The sequence below is a fragment of the Stegostoma tigrinum genome, chromosome 18 (assembly GCF_030684315.1).
Source record: "Stegostoma tigrinum isolate sSteTig4 chromosome 18, sSteTig4.hap1, whole genome shotgun sequence".
Taxonomy (NCBI): domain Eukaryota; kingdom Metazoa; phylum Chordata; class Chondrichthyes; order Orectolobiformes; family Stegostomatidae; genus Stegostoma; species Stegostoma tigrinum.
This window is the reverse complement of record NC_081371.1, coordinates 19262839-19285647: the sequence shown is the minus strand read 5'-3', so window position 1 is coordinate 19285647 and position 22809 is coordinate 19262839. Positions and strand designations below refer to the sequence as shown.

Below are 22809 nucleotides of genomic sequence, written 5' to 3'. Positions count from 1 at the left end.
CCAGAGAAGCGATACTGAGTAAAATATTAGAGCTGCAAGCTGGAAAGTGCTAGTATTCTAATGAACTTCACCATATGGTCTGAAAGTACTCAGTGAGGTGGATGATGCATTGTTTTTTAATTTTCCAAAATTCCTTTTATTTGGAAAAAGGTTCAGTTAGATTGAAGGTAATTGTAACTGTTTTATTCAAAAAAGGATGTAGAATGCAAAAAACTACAAGTCAGTTAGCTTAAAATTTACTGTGGGGAAATATTATAAGTCATTATTAAAGAAAATATGGCTGCAGAATTGGATAACCTCAAGGTGATCACCCAGAATTTATATAGTTATGTGAAAAGTAAGCTATGTTTAACCAATCTATTGGAGGTCTTTGAATAAGCAACATGTGGACAAATGTCCATGGTCGGTAAAATCAACTGGGGTCAGACAAATAAATTAAAGCTGACACAAGTTTCGAAGACAGCAGAGAGATTAAAGAAGGAAAGTCAAAACATTCCAGATTGTGATCAGTGGAGAATGTGGAGCCAGTGCCGAAGATCAGGTAGAGTGTTGTTCTTGACCGGGCAGGGATTCCCAGGTGATTCAGTACCATTGTAGACTTTTCAGGTGAGCCTTAAGTGCTCAGCATAGTTCCTGTGCTAATGGAGTCCAGAAGATCAGACATGGACAGAGAAAACACACAACCATTCTGGCACCTGCATATTCCCAAAGACTTTTGATCACTATAAGACTATGTTAGGCTATAAAGGAGAGATTTGTATATCTTGTCCACACTTTTAAATAAGGTTGAATTTTTGAAACAAAAATAGAAAATATTAATAAATAAACATTATTTCTCCAGATGTAATAATTCAGAACAAAGATTTGCACTGGAATTATTAATCTGTATGTAACAGATGTGAAAGGATCTCCTATGTATTTTTAGAAATTTTAGTTTTGGCGCTTTACTTCTAATCTCAAAAGAGTTTGACTTTTTGCACTATTGTGGCTACTGTATTTCCATATCCCACAGCAATGTCCAGCCTTGTTTCTGACTGTGAAACTGCAGGTTTAGAACTAAATTATTCATGGTTTTGTGTTTTGTTTTTGCTTGCATTTGGAGCTTGAAAGGCTGAAAAGGTTTTCACTTTAGACCATTTCATTACTTGACAGAAATGGCTTTACCACATAAATCTGTGCTGGCTTTAGATGAGGCTCCAATAACGACCTAACCAATTGCAACAGCCAGCCAGGCTGCACTAACTTTTTTTTCTTTACTCCGGAAAACATATGATTTTATTTTTACAAAATTGGTGCAGTTTGCTTGGACACAACTCATGCTGTATGTTGTTTATCTCATGTTTGTGTAATGTAAAGTTGAAACCTTTGGGACTGCTGTAAAGCAGACACTGTATTTGCTGATATACAGTTGTTAAGAACACTCTATATACAAAGGCAAATAAAGAAAAAAGAATTCAACATAAATAATTGTACAAAACAGGAAATATGCAGACTTTTTAAAGAAGGCATTACGTTCTTGAACCTAAGAAATTACAACCATAGTTTGAATTTTGGATAAAACTCAAAAAGATAATGTATCAGTTAACTCTAGGAAGTCTCAATATCTTGATCCTCAGTATCATAGTTTAATTTAAATTACCGATTAGGATAATCGTGTTTTGTGTAATGGTCTTTAAATATTGTCACCATTCTGTGCTAGTAGCTGACTTTTACTGGTTCAGTGCCTGCCTATGTAGCAAAACCATTCCATTTAAGAAAATTGTTTTCCCTTGTCTCCTGATGGAAATTAATATAAATGGGAGCCATGTCTTTGTTGTGGAATGGTGGTGATATTAGCCATAAGCTAGGAGGGGTGAATAAATTTCTCTCCTTTCACTCATGAGGTTGAAATTTTAAAAATGTGGGCTTGCTTTCAATTCAACATGTACCTGATCATGTGTAAATGATATGATCATACGTAAAACAAGAAAATCAGATATTTTGATTTAGCAAATGAGGAGTTTGTTATGAAAATGAAACTCACATATTTAAAAATAATTTCAAAAAGTAAAACCAGTCCTGAATCCCTGAGCATATTTTCAGACATACAAGTATAAGAGAGATAGAAAAGTGATGGGTTTTATATTACAGAAAAATGTGGGAAGGAGCAAGCGGAACCAAAGGGAAGGTCATGGGAAGGTTAGAAGAGGTGTTAAATCCAAGTTCATTGTGCCCTCTTATGGATGTAAAAGATTATTGGATTGTTTTCCTGTCACCAAGGGCATCAAGTAGGGCTATATTCTGGCTGCAGACTTGTTTATCATATATTTCTTGGCCATGCTCCAAACACTCATAGAGATAATGGCACAGGAGTAGTATTTAGATTAGAGAAGGAGCATGACTCTTCAATTTAAAGTCTCAAGACTTGCACAAAGTTTACTGAACCGTTACTGAGTGAAGTCTGGTTTGCAGATGATGATGCTGTAATACTTGGGAGAATGTTAAGCATCCTGTTCATCGCTTTGCCATAGCCTCGAAACATTTACTTTAGTCTAGTAATAAGTCTGAACAAGGCAGAGATCTTGTATCAGCCTGCCCTGACCATATATTCCAAGACCTCAGAGTCACTATCAAGACACAGTACCATTCAGCACAGATGTTCTGATATTAGCAGAGTATTCTCTCCAATAAAACTGTATCGATGACGTAATTAGCTATTCGCGAACAAATGCAAGCTCAACATTTGACAGACTCGCTCACTTAAAAGACCATGGAGGTTGTCTCAAAGCAAATATAAAAGTCATCCAGGCAAAGATTCTAATATCACTTCTTCATAGAGAAATTTGAGCAATCTACTGGAAAACATAAAGAACTGAAGGAGCTTAGGAGGTCTGGCAGCACCTGTGGAGAAAAAAAACAGAAGTAATGTTTTGAGTACGATATAACTTCTTTTGAATGTTCAGGCTGTATTAGTAAGATTTATTCATAACTATAACGTGCATTGGTAACTAATAGCAGTGGCAAGGTTAACTGAAACAAAAAAGTTTGCAGATCTTTTTCAACCTCAAGTTTACATGTCCTTTGTAATGTGAGAACTCAGGACACTTTCCATTTCTTGGATAACCACTTGTGCAGGAAGTGTTGTCAGTTACAGCATCTTGAGTTTTGGATTTCGGAACTTCAGCAGGAGTTAACGTTGCTGCAGTGCAACCATGAGGTTGACAACTTCGTGGACAGCAAACTTGTTGATGTGGGCACCCCACAGCTTCAGTGTATGTAAAGAAAGAAGGGATGAATGCTCACACAGTAGGCAAAACAAGAACAGCCATGTTGTACTGAAGACCACAGTATGTATCCACCTGAAGTTTTCTTGATGTTATATTAGTTCTTGTAATGTAAACATTGAAACAGAGTTCTTATTAGAATGAGGATCAGAATATATATTCATAAGAACAACTAAATACAATTGTATCAGACATTATGAGGTGTGTTTTATCACTTGACTTTACTGATGGATTCCAGTATAGATTGGCAGCGTTTCAAGGTGGATCTGATAATTTTATAAAGAACTTCAAATGTCGTGATGTCACAATGTCACGTGTGATGTGACACTTCTGTCTCTAATAACTACATGCTCGCCTGATTGTAGATTCATGCAATATTACCATACTGGTCCCCAACTAGTAATCAGTCCTGAATACTGATTATAGAGTCACTGAGTATGGAAACAAACCTTCTGTCCAATTTGTCCATGCCAACTAAGTTTCCTAAACTGAACTTGTCCCGTCTGTCTGAATTTGGCCCATATCCCTCTTTTCTACTCATATACCTGTCCAAATGTCTTTTACATGTTTTAACTGTACCTGAATCTACCACTTTCTGTGGCAGTTCATTCCACATACAACCCGTCCTCTGTGACAAAGCAACCCCTCCGGTCCCTTTCAAATCTTTCTCCTCTCACTTTAAAAAAATATGCCATCTAGTTTTGAATTCCCCTAGCCAAGGGACAACACCTTTGCTATTCACCCTATCTATGCCACTCCTGATTTTATAAACCTCTGTAACGTAACCCCTCAACCTCCCATGCTCCAGTAAAAAACAGTCCCAGGCTATCCAGCCTGTCCCCTCAATTTAAACCCTCCATCCCCAGCAACTTCCCTGTAGATCTCCTCTGCAGCTTCCCCAATTTAATCACATCTTTTCTCTAGTAGGGTGAACAGAACTAGACATAGTACTCCAAAAGTGGCCTCACCAAATTCCTGTGTAAGAGAGGGGAGGTTATTGCCGGAACTGTATGTAATGTTGGGTAGGCAACAGCTAGAGTGCCACTGTGGAATCCATATCAGACGAGATAGTAAGAATTGCCGATGCTGGACTCAGAGATAACACCATGTGGAGCTGGAGGAACACAGCAAGCCAAGCAGCATCAGAGGAGCAGAGAAGTTGATGTTTCAGTTGATCTTTCTTCCTTGTTCCTCCAGCTCCACATTGTGTTACAACATCACTGGAGAGGGTGCAGAGCAGATCCACCAGAATGCCACCTGGGACAGACAACTCCAGTCATGAAGAAAGATTGAACAGGCTGGGACTGTCCTCCTTAAAGCAGAGGAGGTTTGAGACCCCACACCCGAGCACCAAACCATCATCTCCAACACCATTCACGACCTCATCACCTCAGGGGACCTCCCACCCACAGCCTCCAACCTCATTGTTCCCCAACCCCGCACGGCCCGTTTCTATCTCCTTCCCAAAATCCACAAACCTGCCTGCCCTGGTCGACCCATCGTCTCGGCCTGCTCCTGCCCCACCGAACTCATCTCCACCTATCTGGACTCCATTTTCTCCCCTTTGGTCCAGGAACTCCCCACCTACGTCCGTGACACCACCCACGCCCTCCACCTCCTCCAGGACTTCCAATTCCCTGGCCCCCAACACCTCATATTCACCATGGACGTCCAGTCCCTGTACACCTGCATTCCGCATGGAGATGGCCTCAAGGCCCTCTGCTTCTTCCTGTCCCGCAGGCCCGACCAGTCCCCCTCCACCGACACTCTCATCCGCCTAGCTGAACTCGTCCTCACACTCAACAACTTCTCTTTTGACTCCTCCCACTTCCTACAGACTATGGGGGTGGCCATGGGCACCCGCATGGGCCCCAGCTATGCCTGCCTCTTTGTAGGTTACGTGGAACAGTCCCTCTTCCGCACCTACACAGGCCCCAAACCCCACCTCTTTTTCCGGTACATTGATGACTGTATCGGCGCCGCCTCTTGCTCCCCAGAGGAGCTTGAACAGTTCATCCACTTCACCAACACCTTCCACCCCAACCTTCAGTTCACCTGGGCCATCTCCAGCACATCCCTCACCTTCCTGGACCTCTCAGTCTCCATCTCAGGCAACCAGCTTGTAACTGATGTCCATTTCAAGCCCACCGACTCCCACAGCTACCTAGAATACACCTCCTCCCACCCACCCTCCTGCAAAAATTCCATCCCCTATTCCCAATTCCTCCGCCTCCGCCGCATCTGCTCCCACGATAAGACATTCCACTCCCGCACATCCCAGATGTCCAAGTTCTTTAAGGACCACAACTTTCCCCCCACAGTGATCGAGAACGCCCTTGACCACGTCTCCCGCATTTCCCGCAACACATCCCTCACACCCCGCCCCCGCCACAACCGCCCTAAGAGGATCCCCCTCGTTCTCACACACAACCCTACCAACCTCCGTATACAACGCATCATCCTCCGACACTTCTGCCATTTACAATCCGACCCCACCACCCAAGACATTTTTCCATCCCCACCCCTATCTGCTTTCCGGAGAGACCACTCTCTCCGTGACTCCCTTGTTCGCTCCACACTGCCCTCCAACCCCACCACACCCGGCACCTTCCCCTGCAACCGCAGGAAATGCTACACTTGCCCCCACACCTCCTCCCTCACCCCTATCCCAGGCCCCAAGATGACATTCCACATTAAGCAGAGGTTCACCTGCACATCTGCCAATGTGGTATACTGCATCCACTGTACCCGGTGCGGCTGCCTCTACATTGGGGAAACCAAGAGGAGGCTTGGGGACCGCTTTGCAGAACACCTCCGCTCAGTTCGCAACAAACAACTGCACCTCCCAGTCGCAAACCATTTCCACTCCCCCTCTCATTCTCTAGATGACATGTCCATCATGGGCCTCCTGCACTGCCACAATGATGCCACCCGAAGGTTGCAGGAACAGCAACTCATATTCCGCCTGGGAACCCTGCTGCCATATGGTATCAATGTGGACTTCACCAGTTTCAAAATCTCCCCTTCCCCAACTGCATCCCTAAACCAGCCCAGTTCGTCCCCTCCCCCCACTGCACCACACAACCAGCTCAGCTCTTCCCCCCCACCCACTGCATCCCAAAACCAGTCCTACCTGTCTCTGCCTCCCTAACCGGTTCTTCCTCTCACCCATCCCTTCCTCCCACCCCAAGCCGCACCCCCATCTACCTACTAACCTCATCCCACCTCCTTGACCTGTCCATCTTCCCTGGACTGACCTAACCCCTCCCTACCTCCGCACCTATACTCTCCTCTCCACCTATCTTCTTTTCTCTCCATCTTCGGTCCGCCTCCCCCTCTTTCCCTATTTATTCCAGAACCCTCTCCCCATCCCCCTCTCTGATGAAGGGTCTAGGCCCGAAACGTCAGCTTTTGTGCTCCTGAGATGCTGCTTGACCTGCTGTGTTCATTCAGCCTCACATTTTATTATCTTGGATTCTCCAGCATCTGCAGTTCCCATTATCTCTGAGGTTTGAGAATAGATGTGATTGCGATGCACAAAGTTATGATGGGCAAAAATAGGGAAGACAGGAAGGAACCTTTGGCCTTTGATGGAGAGACCAATGACGAGGGGTAGAATGTCCAGAGAGTATGTGAGGAAACAATTTTTTTTTACCTAGAGGGTAGTGGGAACTTGGAACTCACTGCCTGCAGAGACAGAAATCCTTATAACATTCAAGAAGTATTCAGAAGTGCAGCTGTCACGAACTTCATCTAAACCTGAGATGTCACCGCGACGGCCTCCCAGCTCATAGTTTCCAAACTCCGCACAGCCCACTTCTATCTCCGTCCCAGTATCCACAAACAGGATTGCCTTGGTGAACACATTGTTTCTTCGTGCTCCTGTGCAACAAAACTTATTCCTTCCCAACTTGCCTCTGCTTTCACTCCCCTTGTCCAGCTGCTTCCTACTTCTACCTGTCATTCTTCCGATGCTTTATGTCAGTTTCAAAATTCCCAGTTTGTAGGCTCCAGCACCTCCTATTTACCATGGACATGCAATCCCTTTACACATCCATCCCCTATCAGGAGGGTCTCAGGGCTCTCCACTTCTTCCTGGAAAAAAGGCCTGAACCATCCCTATCTATTGCCACCCTACTCCTCCTGGCTGAACTCCTCCTCACTTTGAACAACTTCTCTTTTAATTCCTCTCACTTTGTTCAGGTCAAAGGGGGTGCCCCAGTCATACCCGACTCTTAGTTGGGCAATCCTTGTTTCAATCCTACTTAAGCCCACACCCACAAATTGTTCTCCAGTACATTGATGTTATCATTGGTGCTGCTTGTTGCTTGTTCTGAACTGGAAAAAATGATTAATTTCACTTCCATTATTCACCCTTCCCTCACCTTTACCTGATCTATGTCTGACTCTTCCCTTCCCTTCCTCAACATCTGTTTCCATTTCTGGGGACAGCCTAGCCACTAAAATCCATGATAAACCTATCAACTTCCACAGTTATCTTAACTATACATCCCCACAACCTGCCTTCTGTAAGAACTCTCACCCATTTTCACAGTTTCTTCATTTCCATCACATCTGTTCTGTTGATGCAGGGGGCCGCAGAAATGTCCACCTTTTACCTCAATTGAAAATTTTCCACCACCTTGGTTGACAAGGCCCTTATATGTGTTTGACCCATCTCCTGCAATTCTGCTCTCGCCCCTTCTTTCCCACAACAATGATAGGGTCCAAGATAATAAAGTGTGACGCTGGATGAACACAACAGGCCAAGCAGCATCTCAGGAGCACAAAAGCTGACGTTTCGGGCCTAGACCCTTCATCAGAGAGGCTGCTTGGCCTGCTGTGTTCATCCAGCGTCACACTTTATTATCTTGGATTCTCCAGCATCTGCAGTTCCCATTATCCCTTATCAACGATAGGGTCTCCTTGTCCTCATTTTCTACCCCACCAACATCCACATTCAAAGGATTGTAAGCCACCATTTCCATCATCTCCAATGGGATACCATAACCAGACACAAGTTCTGCTCCCCTCCCTTGTCAGCCTTCCACAAAAGCAGTTCACACTGGCACCCCTTGGTCCACTCACCCGTTCCCAGCACCTCTACGTACCCCCATGGCATCTTGCCATGCAATCGCAGAAAATGTAAAACCTGCCATTTATTTCCTTCCTCCTCACTATCTTAGATTGCAGGTGAAAAAACGATATAGGTGCACTTCATTCAGTCTACTCTACTGTTTTGCTGCTCACACTATGGTGTCCTCTACATTGGGAAACTGAAACACAGACAGGCATTTTGTAGAACACATACATTTTGACCTCAAAAATGACCCTGAGCTTCCAGTTGCCTGCCATTTCAACACACCACCATGTTCCCTCGCCAACATTTCTGTCTTGGGCCTGCTGCACTGTTCCAGTGAGCCTCAGCACAAGCTCGAACCAGAGGCACATCCCTGGCATCACAAGTACATCAACCGCACAGGTGGGCACAAGGAATTCTGGAAGATCATAGTGATAGATAATTTGACAGTTATGGAAATATGTGGTTAAGATGGTGGCAGAGTAAGATGCTGCAGCCTGAGCTCCTGTGCTCTCCAGGTCCTTTTCCTCTTCCTTTCCTTTCCTCTTGCTGCAGTTTTTCTTCCACTCCCCTCCACCAGTTTTTAACTTCTCAAAGTATCCTACCTGGAGGGACTGGAGAAAAGAGTCCAAGACCAGCCCAGTGTGGGAAATGAGTAACGGCCAGAAGGGTCAAGTCCTGGAAGCGTGTCATAGCCAGAAAGGCAACATAGCAAGTGTGAGCCAATTCTCAGAAGCAAGTAGTGGCCAGAGCCCAGGGAGGGGAGTAGAGCGCCTGTGAGCCAAACTGACTTGTGACCAGAGCTGGAGCAGAGCAAGTGCAGGCCGAGTCCCAGAAGTGAGTAGTGGCTGGAGCTCGGAGCAGGGATTAGAGCACACCGGGGCTGAGTGAGAACTGAGTCACGGCTGGAGCGGGAGCAAAGTGAGTGTGGGCTGGCTGGGCGTGCGACTCTGGAACAGAGGACAGAGCGTGAAGGCAGCAAGGCCTTGGTTCTGAAGCCCAGTGAGGAATCTAGAAATTATTAGTTTTAAGGTCCTGCATGTTACTATCCTAATTCTATTATCTTTATATGCTGTAACAAACTTGTGGTGATTATAATGTCGATGTTACCAATGTAGGTGGGGAATTGAAAAACTTTTCAATATTTCAAAAGAAATAAAGAACACAGTTGCCCTACCCACGTCCGCAACGCCACCCATGCCCTCCACCTCCTCCAGAACTTCAAATTCCCCGGTCCCCAACACCTCATTTTCACCATGGATGTCCAGTCCCTATACACCTGCATTCCCCATGCAGATAGCCTAAAGGCCCTCCGCTTCTTTCTGTACCGCAGACCCGACCAGTCCCCCTCCACCGACACCCTCATCCACCTAGCCGAACTCGTCCTCACCCTCAACAACTTCTCTTTCAATTCCTCCCACTTCCTACAGACAAAGGGGGTGGCCATGGGTACCCGCTTGGGCCCAAGCTATGCCTGCCTCTTTGAAGGTTACGAGGAACAGTCCCTCTTCCGCACCTACACAGGCCCCAAACCCCACCTCTTCCTCCGGTACATTGATGACTGTATCAGCGCCGCCTCTTGCTCCCCAGAGGAGCTCGAACAGTTCATCCACCACCAACACCTTCCACCCCAACCTCAAGTTTGCCTGGACCATCTCCAACACATCCCTCACCTTCCTGGACCTCTCAGTCTCCATCTCAGGTAACCACCTAGAAACCAATGTCCATTTCAAGCCCACCCACTCCTACAGCTCTGCCTTCCAGAGAGACCATTCTCTCCACACTCCCCTCCAATCCCACCACACCTGACATTTTCCCCTGCAACCATAGGAAGTGCTACACTTACCCCCACACCTCTTCCCTCATCCCCATCCCAGGCCAAGATGACTTTCCACATCAAGCAGATGTTCACCTGCACATCTGCCAATGTGGTATACCTCAACCGCTGTACCCGTTGTGGCTTCCTCTACATTGGGGAAACCAAGTGAAGGCTTGGGGACTGCTTTGCAGAATACCTACGCTCGGTTCACAATAAACAACTGCACCTCCCAGTCGCGAACCATTTCAACTCCTCCTCCCATTCCTCAGACGACATGTCCATCCTGGGCCTCCTGCAGTGCCATAATGATGCCACCCGTACGTTGCAGGAACAGCAACTCATATTCCGCTTGGGAACACTGCAGCCCAATGGTATCAATGTGGATTTCACCAGCTTCAAAATCTCCCCTTCCCCCACTGCATCCCAAAACCAGCCCAGCTCATCCCCACCTGCCTAATCTATTCTTACTCTCACCTATCCCCTCCTCCCACATCAAGCCGCACCCCCATTTCCTACTACTAACCCCATCTTGCCCCCTTGACGTGTCCGTCCTCCCCGGACTGACCTATCCCCTCCCTACCTCCCTACCTATACTCTCCTCTCCACCTACCTTCTCCTCTATCCATCTTCGGTCCGCCTTCCCCTCTCTCCCTATTTATTTCAAAATCCTTTCCCCATCCCCCTTTTCTGATGAAGGGTCTAGGCCCAAAACGTCAGTGTTTGTGCTCCTAAGATGCTGCTTGGCCTGTTGTGTTCATCCAGCTCCACACTTTGTTATCTCGGATTCTCCAGATCTGCAGTTCCCATTATCTCTGATCACAGTTGCCAAGCCATCATTTTGCAAAAAGAATTCCCTTGAAGGGATGACCTGTAGCTGCAGTTTGGTCCTCGCACAATTATGGAGAGTTTTATAAAATTCAAATGAGGGTTGTCCTTTATTAGAACAAAAACAACTGGAAGCAGTTCATAGATACCAAGAACTGCAGATGCTGCAGATTTTCCGAAGAAGAGTCCTGACCCGAAACGTTGACTTTACTACTCCTCTGATGCTGCCTGACCTGCTGTGTTCCTCCCGCTCCACACTGTATTGACAAATGGAAGCAAGATCTATGATAATGTATAGTACAACATTTTTCGTTTATAATGGAAACTGAATAAAAAGTCTTTTCTGGGAGATTGACCAGAATTGTATTTTCTTAAAATTTTAAGAAGGCAAAATTATCTAACCTATAGTGACCACAGAATTTACTGCTAATTGCAACTGTTTCTCATTAAACTTGTAGTAATAAAACATAAATCACTAATCCTTCAGTGCAAACATCATTAGATATTCATGCCTACTTGTAAATTTACTTCCAACATCTGTTATTGGGTGCCATGGGATTCAACTCAATCATTGGTTCCTGATTTCTTTAGTTAAGCAGTCAGGTACTGGATCTAAGTTCAAATCAAGTCTCTGTTTCAAATTCCAAATTTCAATTTGTCCACATAAGTTGAATTCTCGCATTCACTGACTAGAAATTAGATGTCGAGAGTTCTTTTATGTCGAAACAGAACAAAATAGGTTCCTGGCGACTCCCAGGACTTCTATCTTGAATACCAATCATTGATATCATAGGGCATGCTCCATGGGCAGCAGCCACATGTAAATCATGGCTAAAGATGTTGGCATCTGATACGTACCAGCATCTTCACACCATCATGATACACCTCTGATCCACTTGCAGAACGTTTTTGCACTTTAATCTGCATTTTTGAGTACCCTGGCACCTTTTCACTTGAATACTGCTGCAAGGGCATTTTGCATGCAGAGACAGGTGCCCAGCTCAAAGGACTAGCCTGCATCTTTGGGCTGGGGTCACTTGCTTTCTTTATACTCATTCAGTGCGTTGCCTTACCTTTTAGTGTTTCAGCCCTCAGCCGGAGTTTAAAGGCTTCCAGTATTTCTGCCTTGCCTTGCAGATTAGTGCAGAAACAAGCCAGGCAGCTTGTCACGTTAGTCAGCAGGCATCTTAGAAGGGAGTGACCATGTTGCTGAATGACACAGTGCTACGTCAATCTCTCACTTACAGCATGTTCTGGCAGTCTGTGTGACAAACAGATTGCAAATACGTCAACTAATGTCTATGTCTCAAAGTCAAAGTAATCCTGAGTCAAGTCAAGGGGGGCTGTCGCTAGCAGTCAGGGGGCCCTGGTGCAGTCAATCAAAGGCAGCATCCCTGAGCAAAACAGTGGCTTGGTCATGGTCAGGGTGAGGGGACAATCTGACTACAGACCAAGGATTGGGCCACAGTTAGTCTTGCAGAGACAAATGCATCCTTTCAGGTCTGGTCAGTAACTCTGACTTTTTCTTCACAGATGCTGCCAGACCTGCTGTGTTTTTCCAGCAACTTCTGTTTTTGTTCCTGATTTACAGCATCCACAGTTCTTTCAGTTTTTTTGTTTTACAGATCTGGATCAGTAGATCATCAGTTTGAAAGATTTGCAAGAGATTGGCCAAGGTTCTGACCAGTCATCAATGTAGGGGAGGCGATGGCCTCATGGGATTATTGCCATACTGTTAATCCAGAGACCCATATAATGTTCTGGGGACCCAGGTTTGAATCCTGCCTTGGCAGATGAATGAACTTAAATTCAATAAATATCTGGAATTAAAAATCTAACGATGACTGTGAATCCATTGTTGATTGTTGGAAAAACCTGTCTGGTTCACTAATGTCCTTTAGGAAATGAAACTGCCATCCTTACCTGATCTGGCCTACATGTGACTCCAGACCACAGCAAGGTGGCTGACTCTTAACTGCATTGGTTGAATTGGTAATAAATGCTGCTTGGCCAGAGACTCCCTCATCCTGCGAATGTATAAAGAAAACATTTTTACAAATAGGGAGGTCCATGGAGTGGAGTACAATCAGCTTAAGTACCAGAAATTGGTGCCATGTGTGCTTATTTGGGGACATCGCTACAGTAAAAACTTCTGGAGTGGGGAAGGGGACAAAAAGTTGGGAACAAGAAGCAATAACTTGGGATGTAGAGGGTACAAGAATGCTAAAGAGGGAAACTCGTTATTTAAGGCGTAGGTTGCTTTGCACAGGAGGATATGGGATGCTGCAGGAGGGGGTGACAGGCGATCACCAGCACCATGGCTTTAACAGGGGAGACTGTGCAGCACAATGATGGGCATGATCAAACTGCAGTAACAGAGCTTGGAGTAAAAATGAGAATTGGAATTGTACTTCATTTTCCCATCCACCAACTTGTAGGGTTCAGTAGAAGTAGGCTGTCCTGGAAGTGTTAGGTAGAATGAGTTTCAGCAGGGATATCAAGTAGGACCTCAGCCATTTTATGTGTTCTTTCGATGAAACCTATGAATGCAAAATGGTTGCAACTGTGCCGTTTATTGAGTGGTGCCAGTGTCTGTTGACCAGAAAGACAGGCTGCACTTCTAGTTGAGGGGAGGCCCTGAATGAAACAATTGCATTTATCAGGTGTTTCACACTACCATTGAAGTCATCTTTAAGCGTAACATCTTGCATGTGAAATATGTGTTGTCTAAGCGTTTGGGGTGTAAACGCTGGTCGCAAGCAAACTTGACCATGTCATCATTTTTGCAAATGTATGATAGATAACTCTGTTAAACAGAAATAATCACAGGCAAGACAGCACACACAGCTTTCTGGGATGCACTAGGATACAGAACTGATTCTCTCTCAATCTGAACTGTAAGTATAATACAAGATTATCTTCTATGCAGTAATACTTCCTGCAGGTGACATGGGGCTGAGAGGAGAAGGGTTCAATACTCTTTCAATGCTCTTTCTTACAATCTTTTGCTGAACTGTTCGTCAAGGAATTGAAAGAATTTCCAATGCTTCTTTGAATAGAGTTTTTTTTATTCATCTGTTTTGGTAGATTTTTAAAATAAGCCTCCTGCAATTGTGCAGCAATTGGGGTGTAATGTTTTTGTTTCATCATCACATAGATAAACTGAAAACTTAAGAAGCATCTGTCTCATTAAGTTTTTTCCTCAGATTTTTTGGCACTTAAAACTCGGCAGTATGAATAACTATTACTTGCATTTTTTGCATGTTTGCTAAAATAGAAATTGTACGGAATATACCTTTATTCGTTTTTGTTTTTAACGTTACATTTTTAGTAAAATGTCTTTCAAATGTAATCAGCCAGAAATTGTATACTGTACTTTTGTTGGAGAACATTGAAATGGGTGACAGCTATAGTAGAATAAAATGCTGCAAGGAAGTTTAGATAATGTCATAAATCATGAGTGATGATTGAATGGAAATTTCATGCCTTTCTGAGATGGAATAGTTTCCTCTGTAATTTCTGTCATCCTTCTAATTGTTTAGTTAGCAATTATCTCAATATCTCAGGATTCAATACCAAACATCTTCAGATGAAGTTAGGCACAAGCAGTAACACAGCAGACTTCAATGAGACAAACAGTTCGACATCCAGTTTTTTCATGTCTTCTCAAGTTTTTGCCTTTGGTCACATGACTTTATAATATCCAAATTTTAAAATCAAAAGTCCAATACCACACTTTTAATTCAAATGATTAGTTTTGATAAGTTTTGAGAGTTGTAATTTTGATTGGATAAACATTGTTTAACATGAAACAATGTTTGTTCATTTTTATTCCCTTTGTACATAATTTCACAGCACACTTGGACGGTCCTTACAGCACACCAGTTGAAAAACACTGGTTTAGTGGCCAAGGGATAATTGGACCAGGGCGCATAGCTAATTCAGTGTCCATTTTAAAGTCTTACTTTGTCTTTCACGACTTCTATTAAAAATATCTTACTATTATTGTAAATGTGTTATATTGTAATAACATCTTCCTACCAGTGGTGATACTATATTAGGGAAGGGAAGGTATATTGGTTGTCTTACAAATTTAACTGAAGATTTTACAAGAAGCATTCACAGATGTATGTCTTTGTAACATGTATTAGAATTTCACAGTGGTATTGCTTTAATAGAAAATTTAGGTTTATGTTACCATCGCACGCTGATATCTGAAAGGGATTGTTTTTGTCTTCTTTGTCATGATGCCATGATAGGCAGCTGCTGTGAAAATCTACATTTGGCTGCTTGATAATGTGTCACTGAAGCAATAAAAATAGGATATAAACCTGGATTTGAATTTGCATCAGATTATTGAAAAATAACATGAATGTTTAATCACTGCCGCACAGTTTATGTACACCATTGAAATAGTTCGGGCTTTTATTTAAATGAAAGCGATTACTTTTGGAAAATCTTGTGTAAATCTTTAAATGTTGCCTTCTCTGACAACTCTGATTCTAAGAGAAGAAACTAAGTATTAATTTCCGTAAAATGTTGTTTCTGTTAATAGAAGAAATTCAACATAAACTTCTAAGTGCTTATGCTTTTGCTTTTCAATCCTAGTATTGTGCTACTAACTAACAAGTAATTGTTTGTATATACACATTACACTGTTCATCCTAGCAACCTTTTACATAGCACTTGCTATTCTAATGGATGCTTAAAATAGCAAAGACCCATTGGTGAAGTTTCAATATGTTTCTTCTAAACAGAATTATTTAGTACAATTAACCTGGGAGGGGGTAGGTGGTAGTGGATAAGGAACGTTTCAAATAAACTAATTTGTCTAAGTGTAGTTGCCCATAAATCCTAGCAGTTAATGTTTCATGTTATTGTTAAGAAATACTTCAAGTAACTGACAGTCACTTTTAAAACAATTTGGCATGTGTTGAGACCTTGATGAAAAGATTCAATGAGATTCTTCTATACCTTCAATTCCATTAAAAACCTTACAATACAACTCATTTGCATGTGGACGAGACTGCTGTTTTGTGCTTATCTTAAATTGAAGTTCTTTTGTTTTCAGCCAAGAATGGCAGATATTTACGTAAAACAAGGAATCCTTTGTATTCTGTTGTGTTGTAGAAATATTTAACAAGTCAGTCTGCATTTTTATTGATGATCTACAGACCAAAATGGCTACCTGCAGCTTAATTTCCCAAAAAGAAGCAACATCATTTGAGGCATGAGAGCAGTGAATATGTTTTCTGCGTAAAAAATGTTAAATTACACTGTGTAAGAAGGATAGAATTTTAAATGATTATCTGAGTTTTCCTTCAGTTTTTGGTTTGGCAAGTTTGGGTACAAGGTCAAATTTTCCAAGTATCCAGCCGACTGTGTCTGGATTAAAACCATTGCTAAACAATGAAGTTATTTGTAATTGCCTGCCTCTGTCACTGTAAATTATTGGTACTTTAATTATATATTTAAGCGTCATTATGACCATAATTCCTAAAACACTGTTCAAATAGAACTGCTGTAGTGTTCATGTCAATTTCAGCATATGAAGTAACCACAGGTAAGCATCTTAATCTCTTTGTGTGCTGCCAGCCCTCTTTCTATTGAAAGATATCCTGGACAACCGCTTAGCAATGCGAGAACAAAATCAAAAGTAAGCACCGAGTCAACATATGTTGTTGATACTTCCAAACACATAGAAACAGAGATATGCTGTATATTTAATCCAGATCTGGGAAACAATGGGAAAAAGAAAATGTTTTAAATGTATTTAGCATCTTGTGTGCTGTTTATCATTAATGAGCTAACACAACATAAAATCCAGTCTTATTGTGAGTGTTGTCAACCAGCTGAATATTATGCTTCACTTGTTCTTGAAGCCTAATTTCAAGCTGCAAGCTGTTCACTGTAGAAGGACAAAACTGTAGGGTTATCTGCCTACATTTAGGAGCTTATTTGGTGATAGCTTGTCATTTTGTATATACATAAATATATGAAAAACGACTTTAATAAAATTGGAGAAAATATCCCAGAGAAAAAGATCAATATATTGTCATGAAAAATTAATCTGGAAAATTTGTGCCCAAAATTAATTCACAATTCTGTTAATAACAACCATTTTCTTTTCAACGCACAAGTAATATTGACTCAAGAAAGTAAATGATGCATTAAAGGAGAGTAGTTAGCAGCATTCCACCCGCACAGGAATAACAAAAAGATCCTTCAATTTTGCAGATGGTCAGGCAGAGAAAGATGGTCATGTGCCATCATAGTTGTTTTGATTGGTGGCTAGTTCATCCAAAAATTAGACTTATTTGATTGCGTGATGTTGCATATGTATCCAATTTGTTAGGAAGGTAGGCAAAATACAGTTTTGAGGTTTATGCAAATTTATATTCTGGGCCATTTTTGAATCAAATGTTTCGTGGTAATTACAGGATTTAGCCTAAGTCTAAAGCAAATCATTAGAAATTACAGACACCAGGGTTGGACTACAGTAGTATTTGTTACAGTTATTTGTAAGTAGAGAAGAGCGTAGCAGCAGTGTGATTTCTATAAGAAACCTTTCAGCTAGTCTATAGATTGCAACTGTTACAAAATCCCTGATCAACTGGAGGGTGATATATCAACAGGAAGAGAAGGACATTCTTCTTGTTAACAGATTTAATTCTATTTCTTTGCTTGTCCATTTGAGACAAAACAAACCCATGCTGTAAAAAGTTGCAAATATTAAAGAGGAGTTGCATTCATGAGTAAGTATTTGGACATATCCCATGAGAGACTGTTAATTCCTAATCAGAAACATTATACATAAAATTCTTAGGGCTACTGTTATGACATACTCAACTGGTCAGGATTCACCTAAGATATTAAATGAGAGTATCATCAAAAACTAGCTGTTCCATCTAAAGAAAAGAAAGTTCTCTGGCCTAGCATGATTAGTTGCAATCCCTGATGACAGGTGATTAAACTGAATTGATTTGGATCACACTGAAGTCCATAGCTTTTGAGAAAACATACAGGGGCAAAAAGGGTGATAGTTAAATTTAGAAGAAAACACTTGGAACTTTATCTGAGAATGGCAAGCATGAATAAAAACCATCAAACTAATGCATTGGTAAGAAATAATATAAGAATGCTGGGATATTTAGGGATGGATTAAAAGATTAATTCCTGAGGGATAGTTTTCATGTTTAGGATTGGTGAGAACATCGTACAAATTAATTACCATATGTTTTCTGCTGCCATAATTTTGGAAAATTATAACTCGTGCTGGGAAATTGTTTTGAGATTTAAATTCAATTTTTTTTCTGAATAAAACCACGTTAAAATTTTAATTAATAATATGTGTAAAAATCTTACTACACCTTTTAAGATGTAAATTTCTTACAGTCAAATTATGTCATGGGTTAATTCATCCCAGGGTCCTGGCTTGAAGAAAATACCATTTGTATTAATTAAATTATATTGGAAATTGAATACAAGTTGAGACGATAAAGATTATAAAAAGCATTTGAGGGGCAACTTTTTTTTACACAACATGGTTCATGTGTGGAATGAACTGCCAGAGGAAGTGATGGATGCAGGTACAGTTACAATGTTTAAAAGACATTTGGATAGATTCATGTTTTGGAAAGGCTTGGAGGGATATGGGTCAAGCGTAGGCAGATGGGATTCATTTAGCTTGGGAACATGGTTGGTGTGCACTGGTTGGACCAAAGGATTTGTTTCCATGCTGTATGACTCTGACTCTACACTAAAATTTGTAGTTCTGAAGCTCCTTGATTCTTAACAGCTAGCAACTGGTACATTTTACCACGGTAGCTATAATTTTTAATCATACTATAATTTGTGAGAAGTCAGAATCATTAGCCTCACATTTCAAAAGCAAGAAAGTGGTGTGTTTAAATTTGTAAGACTTGTATGTGAAGAATGTTCTTGACCTTATTGTACTCAGAATGTGGGTGTATGGGCATGTTGTTTTATATTGCTTGTTTAAGGTAGGACATTTAAAGTGGCACTCATATAAAAGTCATACCAGAATCCCTTCCCTAACACCTTGGTAGTTTTGTCACTTGTGACAACAACTTTTCAACTGGAACTTTAATAGTTTATTTCTAAGCAACTACATACCTGAGTTTTGCTGTACTCAACTTAAACAACCACTTTTGGGTTTTTAATCCCAATCCTTCTGGTCTGAATCTAACAGTGACTCTTGACTCCAAGGGAGGGAGCTCTCAATTTTCTATCATTCCCATCTCAGGAACATGCTCTATGCAGTCATCTTGTTCCAAGGTCTTCACAGGACCAAACCTAGTCAAAATCAAAAACCAAACTAAAAATCTGTCAGTTTCAGCGACAGGCATTTTCCTTAAGCTTAAAAAAATTGCAGAACACACTAACAAACCTTTGAGGCCCATTATTTACCATACAGTGTTGTAAATAGTCTAAAATGAACTCAGTCTGTTAGTATGCTCACATATTCAGTCTCCAACCAAGCTTCAAACACTGTTTTTAAAAGAAATGCTGTGGTTACAGAAATACTTAAAAGTCAATTATTAACTTCAGTTACACAGAAAAACCCGCAAGTTACTGACTCAAAACCAGAAATCCAGGCTTACAGTAACTAATATTGAAAAAATAAACATAAATCCCACAGTTTACATCATACTCGGCAATAGAAATTTCTGGAAACACAACACATTTGTCAATATCTAAAACAAGAAAAGTTTATATTTCAGATGAAGTACTTCACCTGAAATCTTCCTTGAAAAGAAGTGTAAAACTGACACCACTGATTAGGTCTTATGTATTGATCTGTCAATGTGGATGACATTAGATATTAGTAAGACCTGGTGTTTTCCATCAACATATACTGTTAGTACAAACAACTGCAACACAAAACCTTCATATATTCACAGTATGTACAGCCAGATAGGACTGCAGCGATTTCAAGGTTTTCAATGAATTTCAATGAAATTCTAGGACTGCTAAACTGTGACTAACAGCACCAGAAGTTTATTACATCATCAAAATTCTTCAGTCTATTTGCTGACATGTAATTATTGCTTCATCTCCAATTGCTATTTCTTGAGCAGCTAAGTAGCTAAATCATTGGGCAGTAGAACATTTTTCTGTTCTTGATAACTGACATTTAGTTTATTAATATGTGCAGTATTTGAGGATTCATAAATGATGAGCCCTGATATTTAGAGATGTGTAAATAATATACTCACGGCTGACAGCTAATTCATCACTTGCCCAGTTGAGATATTTAGATCATCCCAGAAAGAAGAATGACCCTAAAATATTTTGGAATTATTGTTTGAAGTTAATATTTAAAATTCAATTTTTACTCCAACTAACTATGACATTATTTATAATTTCCAAATAACAGGGTTTTTTCTGTCACTGACATTCACTTACAGTTGATGAAGCAATGGTAGAATTACTTCCAGTTACATTACTACAAAATGGGAGCAGAAGTAGGCCATATGGCCCCTTGGACCTGCCATTCAACAAGATCAAGGCTGAAGTATATGTGTTTTGAATTCAACATTCCATTCTACCCCTAATAACTTTTGATTCCATTCATAGCAAGAAGTTGTCTGCCTTTGAACTAGAAGTATTCAATGATTACATCTCAACTGTGTTCTGAGGCAGAGTTCCAAAGTTGCACTGTTGTTGGAAATAAAACTCCGAATCTCTGTCCTAAAAGGAACCCCTAATTTTGTACTCACCCACAAGATGAAGCATCTTTCCTAGTTCACTTTGTCAAAACGATTCCGGATCTTATTTACTTCAATCAAGTTACGTAATCTTCTAAACCTCAGCAGAAAGTAGCCCAGACTATCCAAAATATCCTAATAAAACAACCCACTTATTCCATTTATTAATGTAGAAAGCCTCTTCTGATCACTACCACTGCATTTCCATATTTCCTTAAATGAGGAGACCACAGCTATACACAGTATTCAAGATATGATCTCATCAGTGTGTTTTATAACTAAAGCTAAGCTACTGTCATATTGAATTCTTCTCATAATGAAGGATAACATTGTATTAGTCATCTTCGTTATGTGCTGTGCCCTATATACTAACTTTTTGTAGACTCATGCACGAGAAGATCTAAATCCCTCTGCAGCTTGTATTTCCACATTTGTTCCCCATTTAAGCCAACAATTCATTAACTTTTGTGGATAGGTTTAAGAGTCAGAACACTAAGTTATTTGATTGTGTGTGTGTGTGTGTGTGTGTGTGTGTGTGTGTGTGTGTGTGTGTGTGTGTGTGTGTTGTTTTATAGATTTAGTTTTTTTCACCTTTTCTGCTGAAATCAGAATGAATCTCATTACTTCTGTGTTGTGGGGGAAATGACATGACTGTGAATCAGAACCCCAAAGTATGATGGACATTGTTCACTTGTAATTTCGAAATGTGTTCATTTAAAAATGGGCTGATGTTATCAGAAGTGGCTGAGGATATGAATGAAGGGGCTGTCTGAAGAGAACAATTTACAGAATTTCATCGACTGTTAAGGGAACTTCATGGAACAACTTTCAGAAATGGAAGAAGAAACAAGTTGAAACAAACTGGACTGTGAGCCCTTATGACTACAAAGTTAATGAGGTACTGCTGATCTCCTCCTCAACATGACATGTCCATCCTGGGCCTGCAGTGACACAATGATGCCACTCGAAGGTTGCAGGAACAGCAACTCATATTCTGCTTGGGAACCCTGCAGCCCAATGGTATCAATGTAGATTTCACAAGCTTCAAAATCTTCCCTCCTCCTATTGCATGCCAAAACCAGCCCAGCTCGGTCCTGCCTCCCTAACCTCTTCTTTTTCTCACCTATCCCCTTCTCTCACCTCCAGCCGCACCTCCATTTCTTACCTATTAACCTCATCCCGCCCCCTTGACCAGTCCGTCCTCCCCGGACTGACCTATCCCCTCCCTACCTCCTCACCTACACTCACTTCCACGGGCTCCATCCCTACCCCTTTAACTTGTCTGTCTCCTCTCCACCTATCTTCTCCTCTATCCATCTTCGATCCTCCTCCCCCTCTCTCTCCCTATTTATTTCAGAACCCTCTCCTCCTCCCCTTTTCTGATGAAGGGTCTCGGCCCGAAACATCAGCTTTTGTGCTCCTCTGATGCTGCTTGGCCTGCTGTGTTCATCCAACTCCACACCTTGTTATCCTTCATTCAAGAAAGTATGGTTAAATTTGCTCCTTTTAAAACATAAGTTGATTCATGCCTCAGAGACACCTATAAATGAGAGAAGGGATCCATTCTAAATTAACTTTGCTGCAGTCAACCAAGGGGTAGGTGAACAAAAAAGGGAAACCAGTTTATCCATCCTTACCTAGGACCTTAGCAGTATGGGATATCCCGTACAGAACTATAACAATTTGGAGAACCTCACATGGATCAGGTCATAACACTCCCACCTCATAGACTCTATGCAGAATATCTTTTCTAGCTCTACCTACGTCATTGGTATCTGCATAGACCATGATGAATGAACGTTCTTCTTCCCATTGCAAGTTCCTTTTCACCCCTAAGCAGATGTCACAAATCTTGGCACCAACTGGCCAACATTGCTGACTGGACTCCTTGCTCATTGTTTCAACAGTATCAATCCCCCATTTGATACTATGCCTTATTACTACTTTAATGTTCATTGCTGCTTTTGAAGAGCTTCCTGTACTATGAATCTCAGTCTGTTGGACAAATTACAGAGGCTGACATCCCTTACTCCTCCTGCCTTCTGGATCCCTTACCAGCCTTATTTGCAGACACATCGTCCTGAACCTGAC

At 41.5% G+C, this 22809-nt stretch overlaps 1 long non-coding RNA gene across 1 annotated transcript; it reads right to left on the bottom strand.

The window, feature by feature from the left end:
- Nucleotides 1-168: 168 nt before the first annotated feature.
- On the bottom strand, nucleotides 169-19257 carry LOC125460682 (uncharacterized). Its single transcript, XR_007249315.2, has 4 exons — nucleotides 19124-19257; nucleotides 12911-13014; nucleotides 12061-12248; nucleotides 169-2880 (listed from the first exon to the last, which is right to left on the bottom strand). It is a non-coding gene; the product is annotated as an uncharacterized LOC125460682 (long non-coding RNA).
- Nucleotides 19258-22809: the final 3552 nt, after the last annotated feature.